This window comes from Anomalospiza imberbis, chromosome 2, assembly GCF_031753505.1.
Source record: "Anomalospiza imberbis isolate Cuckoo-Finch-1a 21T00152 chromosome 2, ASM3175350v1, whole genome shotgun sequence".
Classification (NCBI taxonomy): Eukaryota; Metazoa; Chordata; class Aves; order Passeriformes; family Viduidae; genus Anomalospiza; species Anomalospiza imberbis.
In genome coordinates, this window is record NC_089682.1 from 103550210 (window position 1) to 103558835 (window position 8626).

Below are 8626 nucleotides of genomic sequence, written 5' to 3' on the forward strand. Positions count from 1 at the left end.
CCCACTCTGGGCCTTTTTGAGACAATTTTACTGAGAGATTGTATAAAGATATGCACAAATTAAAAATAAAAAACAAGTTACTTATTTGCTACATATGAAGTTGGGTCTGATGAGCTAGAATGTTCAGCACTATTATTCTCACCAATCCAGTGAGATCTTTGTTAGCTAGGCAGCTGCCTTGAAAGAAAAAAAGTCTGATTCTGGATTCTGATTCTGAAACAGTCTGATTCTGGATGTTGCTGAGTAACCACCCTCTGAATCTTTTCGTTTTTTTCCCTTTTAATCCCACTATTTTTTTGTCTTGAGTCCTTGACCTGCCAGTTATACAAATCTCAAAAATTTTACTTTTCTCTGAAATGTTACTTTTCCTATATTCCAAGGCTGTAGTCCACATTCTTTGTCACAGATCTTTTTCACAATGCAAAAATTCTTTCCAGAAATTCAAGTCAAGATTATGTAGCAGCACTGCTAGGTGTTGGAGTACAGTCAACTGAAGCACAGGGAGGTGCTATATAACAGTGATAGGATTAACTGTTCTGTCTGCTGTCAAGTTAATTTGGGAGGATGCGTTTTGGGGGAAGGATAAGTAGTTTTCTGAAATGAAGACTCAATGTTGTGCCTTCTTTTTCCTATTATCCTTCTAATGTGCTTTGAAGGAACAAAACTGTTGAAACTGCAAGATGGATAAATCTTTCAGGACTTTTCAGTTTCATCAATAAAAAGTTCAGAAGAAGCAGAGGAAAGGTGATATAAAGAAGGAAGAAAGAAGGGGAAAATGCTTTGAAACTGTAGAAACATTTACAAGAGACCTGTAAGAATAAACTTCACTTCTATACATTTCTTTAGATAACACTTCCAAAAGGGACTTGAAAGATAAATTTGATAATATTCATGTTTTATTTTCAATGAAAATTAATTCCTGGATTTAATTATAATCTTTAATATTTATGACGAACAATCATAACAAATATTCTGGACTTGAACTACATATTTGCTGTATTTGAGCTGAATGAGGAAATGATTCAATTAGACGCCCATGCTTCAACCCTGAGGAGACATGTCTACCAGAGGAGAGAAAGTACAGCTATTCTGCACCACTGAACTGGCTAATTCAACTTTCTGTGCATGATTCAAACATCGAAGCAGCTCCACCTTTTTTAAAAATCTCTCTCAATATTCTGAAGAAAAGTTTGGCTGATTCCTTCAGAAAGTCAGCTAGAATTAGAAGTATAGGATTAGTCCAGGAGAGTTTTTACTTTTTATGCTATGAAACACTGTACACTACCTGGAACATTCAAATCAATCCTATTATTGTTGCAATTAATCTGCATAGCTTTCTATTAAATTACAAGCCAGCTTCCTTGAAACTGCCAAAGTTAGAAAACAAGGATTGCCGGTAACATCTTCCTGTGAACATTTTTGAATCTTCCAGTCTGAAAAAGCCACAGATTTTATATTATAATTATTTCCTGAGTGCTTTACAAGCTATGTTTTGCTTTCAGGTGTCATTCTCAGTGCCATTGAAGATTTAATTAGTATTATTAAAGAGTAATTTACTTCTGAGCAACACTCCTCATTATATCAAAGACCTCTTTCATGCTATCAGGTATAAATAAATGTTGCTTTAGCAAATAGATGTACATAGCCTTTCTCTCCTCCCCAGAGGAACAATACTGGAATGGCAAGGACGTTACCATTTAAGTGAAGCCCAGCAGATTAATTATGATAACTTATTCAGACTTTCTGACAATATTTAAAACATTCATCTTAGAGAAAAGAAAAAGTGATAGATAGCCCTTCACTGGAGACTCTTATCTCCTTTTTTGAGGAGATGTGAATAATCAGCATTTTCTTTTTGTGGCCATGATAATCCGATAAGATCTTGTAGCAAAGCATTGTTATGAGCAATGCCTTTCCCCATTTCTATCTGTTATGGAAATGTCACTGTGTTTATCCTAAGGGAAGATGTAGAGAAAATGTTCCTCCAAATCCTAACAGATTTAGTCTTTCTTGCTATGCCTGAAAAAGAATGTTTTTGACTGCTGTGCTCTGTCTATGAATGGACCCACCAGGTATACATCATCACTGTGCCCAATTCATTCATCCTCTTCCAGTTCACTTCACTGGATCCCAAAGAAGAACATGGGCATGCCAGAGGCAGTAAACTCTCTGAAGAACAGTCTCATTGTTTATGGAATTTCTTGAGAGAAACTGCATTCTGTGGACGTTCTGTGGAAAAAAAAAAAAAAGAAAGTGAGGTTTTTCACATCATTTTATTTTGGGATAGAAAGGAAATGGGCCACTTATATACAGAAAATTATTTTCTCTAGCCAGATATTGTGCTCAAGGGATTAAATAATTAGATAGCATTCAACTCATGACATGTTTTTTTAGATTTAATTTAGAAATCTTGATGATGCACACAATAAAAAAAAAAAAAACTGGAATCAGACATATGGTTTATCATCTTCCCCATTTTTCACTGCAGTCAAAAATGAGGTAGTGAGGGGGATGAGATTGTATAAAAAAGGGGTTTTGACAGCATCGACAGTTCAAGTGTGAGAGGTTCCTGAATCCAATAGCCTGATGAGTATGAGAATGCTGTTGTTCTCTGTCCTCAGGTCCAGCCAATGGCAAGGGTGAGCACAAATTCCTGATAGGCAAGTATGCATGAATACGCACAAACACAATATACGTACACATTGCTAATCACATGGATCAGCAGAGACAAAAAACATAGCACTCAAACAAGCATGGATGGGCTGATAGCTGTCTCCTCTTTCCTGAATAAGGTTAAAATCTGCTGACAGAATACCTATACTTATACAGATATTTATATACACTATAAATTGTAGAAAACTATAAATTGCCAACTATAAATTGTAGAAAATCAGCCAAGTGGTTGCTTCCAGATCCCCAGATCTCTCAAGCTGTTGGCATTGAAATGTACAATGGCCCATGACTCATAGCTCCAATTCATTATCAAGTCCATAGACCCAAGGTCTCCCCAGTGTTTGTCTCCTAGACTTTCTTATCATCTACTTGCTGACTACTCTGGCTTGAATCACATATACGCACAATCACAAATGTTATATAAAAATGTCACAGAGAGGCCAATTACTTCTATAGAGTCATAGAATATCCTGATTTTGGAGGGATCCACAAGGATCACTGAAGTCCAGCTCCTGGCCCTGCAGAGGAGAGCCCAAAGAATCACACCATGTGCTTAACAGCAATGTACAAATACTTCTTAGACTCTATCAGGCTGTTGCTGTGACCACTACTTTGAGGATCCTCTTCCAGTGTTCAGCTATCCCCTGAGTGAAGAATCTCTTTCTAATATCCAGCCTTAACCTCCTGTGACACAACTTCAGGCCATTCCCTTTGGTCCTGTCACTGGTCACCAGAGAGTGAGAAATCAGTGCCTGCCTCTCCACTTCCACCCGTGAAGAAGCATAGACTGCAATGACATCTCCTCTCAGTCTCCTCTAGATTGAAAAAGCCAAATTACCTCAGTCACTCCTTATAAGGCTTCCCTCCCAGACAACTCACTGTCTTCAAAGCCCTCCATTGGACTCTCTTCAATAGCTTTTTATCTTTTTCTATATTGTGATGCCCAAACCTGCACACAGCACTCAAGGTGAGGCCACACCAGCACAGAGTAGAACTGTGTGCTAGAACTAGAACTCCCTAGCCTGTCTGGCAATGCTGTACCTGATGGACCTCAGGACACAGCTGGCCCTCCTGGATGACTAACATTCCATTTGCCATTGAGCAGGACCACATCTCATTCCCCGTATCTACATGACTTTTAAATATTCCCTGGAAAGCTGACTCAACCACTTCTCCAGGAAGCCTCTTCTTATGAAGAAATTTTTCCTAATATCCAATCTAAGTCTCCCCTGATACAACTTGAGACCATTTCCTTTTTCCCTATCACTTGTTACTTGGGAAAAAAAAAAGATACTCACCTTGTTACCACCTCCTTTCAGGTAGTGAAACATCTGTAAGGTCTCTCTGCCCTGAGCCTCCTTGTCTCCCGGAGGAGAGAAACTGCCACTTCCATCAGCCACTCTTCATAAGACTTGTGCTCTGGACCCCTCTACAATTTTGGTGTCTTCTTCTGGACTCACTTGAGCACTTCAATGTCTTTCCTGTCGTGAGGGGTCTGAAATTGCATACTGGATTCAAAGTGTGTTCTCATCAGTGCCCTACACCCAACCAAGCAATGAGCAGCCAGTTTCTGCAAGAAAATGTTGTGGGAATCAGTGTAAAAGATTTTATTAAAGGCCAGGTAAACCATATCCACTCACCCATTTTTAGTCACCTACTATGTGGGTCATTTCCTGTAGAATGAGATCAGGTTAATGAAGCATGACCTGCCTTTTATAAACCCATTGCCCTTGGACTTCTATCTGCAAATTAATAGTTGTCGACCTGAAAAGCTAATATCTCTGATGGCAGTACCAGTGTAGGAAACTTTCTTGCCGTATTATCAATTTTCTTAAAATGTGGGTCTGGCCTGTGTATTAGGCCTTCTATTGCCCTCAGGAGATAATCCCTTATGACAATGAACCATCTTCTGCTTTATGGAAACAGTTTTGACACAGGTCTTGGGCTGACATAAGTTGGAGATAACTCCAACCTTGATAGACCATTGTCCTTGCCATTGGTTCCACTTGCCAGGGCACATGTGAAGGTGGGGCAGGACAGAGAATATGTCCCAGGCAGAAACTTCCCATTGCCCTGTACACCTTTAAGTCTCCACATTCAGCCAGGTGGAGAAATGATAGAGAATCCTCCTTATCATGTTTCCTGTCTGCCCAGGAAAAGTAGGGTGCAATTTCGGAAGTATTTTAATGAAGTTTCAACTCCTGCCTCAGACTCCCTGATGCTTTTCAACCCATGCTCCTCCTCCCAAAACAGTGTCACTAAGAGGAGGAGTTCCTTTGCCCAGGCACACCTCCCAGGGTGCTGCTGTTTGGTGCTGGGGTATGAGCAGAGCGCACCCTACATCCTGACACCCATGTGACAGTGTTTTCCCACTGTCGCTTTGTCTGGACAGCTGTGTCTGTCACCATGGGTGCAGTGCCTAGAGCTGACATGGCCCTCTGGCAGTTTTATGCCTTTGCTCCCTGGTTGAGCTGGCAGAGCTACAGTCCTCTTGCTGCACGCCCTTGTGTGGCAGCTTAATCTGTGTGAACTGCTGTGCCATGCCCTCACTGATGTGCCACACCTGAATTGCCCATTCTGTTCTCAGCACTCCTGGACACTAGTGGTATCCAGGGGCTTCTTTTGCTGAGGGCAGTGGCATGTTTGGCCACTGTTGCTCCTCTCCTTGACAAGTTCCATCAACCACTGTCATGCAAGTTACAGGCTTCAGGTAGCTCTCTCTGCTCTTTTGAGAATTCTCCAGTTTGGAAAATTGCGGAGTTTTGCTTTTCTTCCCGCCGGCCCCAGACAGTGGGGGTGTCCGGCTAGCGCACTGCTTCTCCACTGGACAGGGGCTGCTGTGTGGACATGGAGCTCTAGGGCTGTGCCTCCGTGTGGGTCTGCAATGGGGAAGAAAGGAAAGGATTCAGGGACACAGAACTGCATGGGGTAGCACCAAAACTGGGATTTTTAACTGAGAAAAAGGGATTGGAAAAAGGGTTTGAGGTCGGTTCCTCAGCAATGTGGCCAATTTTGCTGAGGCAGAGACACCGGGGGGGGGGCTCGGTGAAGCCAGGAACATGGTCTGCGCTGCGGGAGCTGTCCTGCACCTCTAAGCGCCGGAGTACTCCCCCTTGCCCATCTGGACTCGGGGAAAAGGGAGAAGGAAAGGCGGGTGAGGGAATGGGGGTAGGACAAACTGGGTTCTCGTTAGGCTGCTGCTTTTTCCCCTCCTGGTCTGCGTTCCATGTACTTTCTGTTCTAACAACCTCCAAAATTAGCAAATGCAGCTTAATAAAGCTACTTGATGGAGGGATCCTTTTGCTCGATCCCCTCCGCTAACTTCGCACCTACGCATTCCCAAAACTCCCTTTTCCTAGCATCTTCTGCAGAAATACTCGGGAAAGTAAAAACCAACCACTGAACAAAACTTTTAACTGAACTTTTGGGGACCCCACCACCTTTCACCATTAGTATTTCTTTACCTTGGGTATAAAATTCCCTCTGGTGGGCAGTTAACACGGCTCCCATGTTAACAACCCACTCCAACCCACTCAAAGCTGAAGGAAAAGCAGAAAAAAAAAGAAAAAAAAGGTGGAGTCCACCAGCAGTTTTCACTCGTGCTGTGCACTATGCGTCCCCTAACCCTGGGATTGTGAACAACCCACCCTTGGTGATGGCAGCTTTTAGCCATCACCTGTGGCAGGTCCATCCCTGCCACTAAAAACACATACCAAACCAGCGTCTTCGCAAATAAAACTGCAGCTGTGGTCCTCGGTCTCGGAAACGGTTCCTCGGTGTCATCCGTGACTGTGAGGAGTTACGTTCCCATCCCCTGTGGACGCATCGGGACAAAGATCCGTGTGCTCCTTCGAGGGTGGTGGAGTTTTCACTGACTTACTCCCTGGAGCACCTGCTCCAGTTTTCAGTCCAGTTTCAGGCGGTCTTTTCCCCTTGAAGACGGCTACTCGGCTTGTGGCGTGGCTTGCGGCGGCACGCGGCTTGGCTCAGGGGCGGTGGCGGTGGCTTGGCAGCAGCGTGACTCTGCACGCAGCTCCTGGGTGCCTGACGGTGAATCTCCACTTGTGTTGGCTGTGGCTGGCTGCCCTGCTGCTTGCTCTGGGCATCCCACGCAGCGATGAACCTGCGGCTTACGCAGCACTCGCGGGATTTTGCTCCACGGGATGGGCGCCACTTGAGGAGTTTTGCTTTTCTTCCCCCCCGGTCCCGGACAGCAGGGGTGTCCGGCTAGTGTGCTGCTTCTACGCCGGACCGGGGCCGCTGCATGGGTAAGGAGCTCTAGGGTTGTGCCTCTGTGTGGGTCTGCTGCGCCGTGGCCAGATGCTGAGGCGAGACAAAGGGTGAGAGAATGGCACACCCCGCTCACGTGTTTGAGAACTCTTTATTCTCTCATGGCTGCAGCGGTGGATAATGCAGCTGTTCCCAAGCCAGCATGGGCAAGAGTGGCCCCGAACAAAGGGACACGTGGGATCTTATAGGGGGTGGGCCGATGGGAGCAGAAGCCCCCCTCGCCCAATGGGGACAGACAACGGGGGAGTGACGTGGAACATGGTAACCGATGGGAACATGACAGGGGTGTGTGCTGGGTTCCAGGATGAATGGGAATGCAGGGGCGGGGCAACAGACACAGAACTCTCAGGAGTGGACAGGGGGGAACATGGGGGTACGCAGGGGTACACAGAACTGGGTAACTAAGATATATCAGAACACCTAATCCGCACCTAAACCCGGGATGCAACAGGAAATCTTGCCATGCACACACTATGATGCCCCTCTGTGCATGATCCTGGCATCAGATCTGCTTATTGAGTTACATATCAACTCCTATCAGCTTCAGAATAGATCTTCAGAATCACGTCAAAACCAATTAAACTCATTTCCAGAGTGCTGTACTGCTAGAAAGAAGCTTCTGCTATTCCCACCAAAATTAACACCTTTTAACACAGTTCTTACATAGATAGGTAAGATTTTCTTTCATATGTGAAAATATTTCCCTTCAGTTTTATAAAAAATGCCTATTCACTTATTGCTATATTGAATGAAAAATTCTTAAGAAAGTAAACAATACAACCCTTTGATTTCCATTTCCTTCGCTTTTCTAAAAGGAAAATATTAACTCAGATCCTTAGTGAAGGATTAATCTCACCAAACAAATATAAATTGGCAGAGTGGATTAATCTCACCTAATAGTTGTCCACAGCACAGAATCTTTATCTGAAATAGTCATGTAAAACGCTCGTATAATCAATAGACAGAACAGGCACTTAGAAGGTCTCTTTCAGCTGACCTATTTTAGATACTTATATTTGAACAAATACCTATTTCTCTCCAGTGACTAAGAGCTTAGAATGACTAGCTCCAATGTCAAGCAAACACTTCTAATGAACTGCAGAATCTAATGGACTAGGATCAAATTAGGACTTGACTTATTCCCACTGAAGTATAAAATTGGATTTTAAGATTCCTTTAGAGCCAGAGCACATTAGTGTTACAAAACACATTAACTTTTACCCAGATGTCATTATCACACTTCTTCCTAACAGTCTTGAGCTACATCTAGATTAATCCTGACATGTCAATCATATGATTGAGGTCAATTTCATAGGTAAACTGAGGGTGTAGGCATTTTAGTTTTACAAGAAAATTTCACCTGGAATTCAGGTCTAGAGGCATACAACTAAATTTTAAATTTAGAGATTTACAGTTCAGAAGTTCAACTCCAGATTATATACACATACATTTGCACTCATGTGTGAGCATAGGATTCAAATCCGTTGCCTAATAGATTTGGAACTGGTGCAGCTACTGCCCTTTGAGGTACCTGAGCACACCCAAAGTATTCTGCTGGGCCTTAGATTCGGAACTGGTGCAGCTACTGCCCTTTGAGGTACCTGAGCACACCCAAAGTATTCTGCTGGGCCTAGCAGTTGTGTTACAAGGCATGTGTGACCCT